Raw genomic sequence first — 1,922 nt, forward strand, 5'->3', positions numbered from 1 at the left:
AGAGAGGTTCCTGACGGAGCTTGGGCCATATCCGGAGGATCTAGTTCACGACTCGGCTGAAAATCTGGCGGCGGCCTGGGATGTGGCCGCTGCCGCAGCACTGGACCGAGTCGTGCCTTTGCGGCCTCTGACCCGGCGCAGATCTCAACTGGCTCCCTGGTTTACCGAGGAGCTGAGAGAGATGAAGCGCCGGAAAAGATGCCTAGAGAGCAGTTGGAGGGCTAGCCGAACCGAATCCGATCGAGCACAGGCAAGGATGCAGGTTAGATCCTACCTAGTGGTGATGAGGGTGGCGAGGTCTAATTACTACTCCACCCTCATTGCGTCATCAGATAATCGCCCGGCCACCCTCTTCAGGGTGACCCGCTCTCTCCTTCAGTTGAGGGGGGGGAGGATCCCCTGGAGGGGAGGGCTGAGGACTTTGCCCAATATCTGTATGACAAAGTCGCTCGGATTCGAGAAGGCCTTGACTCTGACTGGGTGGCCCTGGGGGAGGAGATGGGAGCAGGTCTTGAGACTGTTATATGGGAGGAGTTTGACTCTGTGGCTCCCGAGGACGTGGACAGGATCCAGGGGAGGCTGAATGCAACCACATGTTTACTGGATCCGTGCCCCTCCTGGCTGGTACTGGCTGCCCAGGAGGGTACACGAGCCTGGCTCCAGGGAATTATAAATGCTTCTCTACGGGAGGGTGTCTTCCCCATAGCCTTGAAGGAGGCAGTGGTGAGGCCCCTCCTTAAGAAGCCTTCCCTGGACCCAGATGTATTGGCTAATTATCGCCCGGTCTCCAACCTTCGCTTTGTGGCGAAGGTTGTTGAGAGTGTGGTTGCGCAGCAATTCCCCCGGCACCTGGAGGAAACAGTCTATCTAGACCCGCTCCAGTCGGGCTTCAGGCCGGGATACAGCACAGAAACGGCATTAGTCACACTGGTGAATGATCTCTGGAGGGCCCGGGACAGGGGTTATTCCTCTGTCCTAGTTCTTTTGGACCTCTCAGCTGCTTTTGATACTGTGGACCACGGTATCATGCTGCGGCACCTGGTGGAGTTGGGAGTGGGAGGCACCGTTATGCGGTGGTTCTCCTCCTTCCTCACCGACCGTACGCAGTCTGTATTGGCAGGGGGACAGAGGTCGACCCCAAGGCCCCTAACTTGTGGGGTGCCACAAGGGTCGGTCCTCTCCCCCCTACTTTTCAATATTTATGTGAAGCCGCTGGGTGAGATCATCCGTGGCTTTGGGGTGGATTTCCACCAGTATGCTGATGATACTCAGCTGTACATTTCCACCCCAGGCCACCCCAATGATGCCCTTGACGTGATGGCCCGGTGCCTGGAGGCTGTATGGGTCTGGATGGGGAGAAACAGACTCAGGCTCACCCCTTCCAAGACTGAGTGGCTGTGGTTGCCGGCCCCCCGGCATAGTCAACTGACTCCGTCGCTGACTATAGGGGGCGAAACTTTGGCTCCCTCGGAGAGGGTACGCAATCTGGGTGTCCTCCTGGATCCACGGCTGACACTGGAAGACCAGTTGACGGCCGTGGCCAGGGGGGCGTTTTACCGGGTATGCCTGGTTCACCAGTTGCGGCCTTTTCTGGACCGGGACGCCTTGCACACAGTCACCCATGCTCTTGTCACCTCCCGCCTGGACTACTGTAATGCTCTCTACATGGGGCTCCCCTTTAGGAGCATTCGGAGGCTCCAGTTAGTCCAGAATGCAGCCGCGCGGGCGGTGATGGGAGTGACTCGTCGCTCCCATGTAACGCCGCTGCTGCGCGAGCTGCACTGGCTGCCGGTGGCTTTCCGGGTGCGCTTCAAGGTGCTGATTATCATCTTCAAAGCGCTCCATGGCATCGGACCTGGTTATCTCCGAGACCGCCTTCTGCCTCAGATTACCTCTCATCGGCCGATACGCTCCCACAGAGA

This window comes from Protobothrops mucrosquamatus, unplaced genomic scaffold (genome assembly GCF_001527695.2).
Source record: "Protobothrops mucrosquamatus isolate PMUCROS unplaced genomic scaffold, P.Mucros_1.0 scaffold2709, whole genome shotgun sequence".
NCBI lineage: Eukaryota > Metazoa > Chordata > Lepidosauria > Squamata > Viperidae > Protobothrops > Protobothrops mucrosquamatus.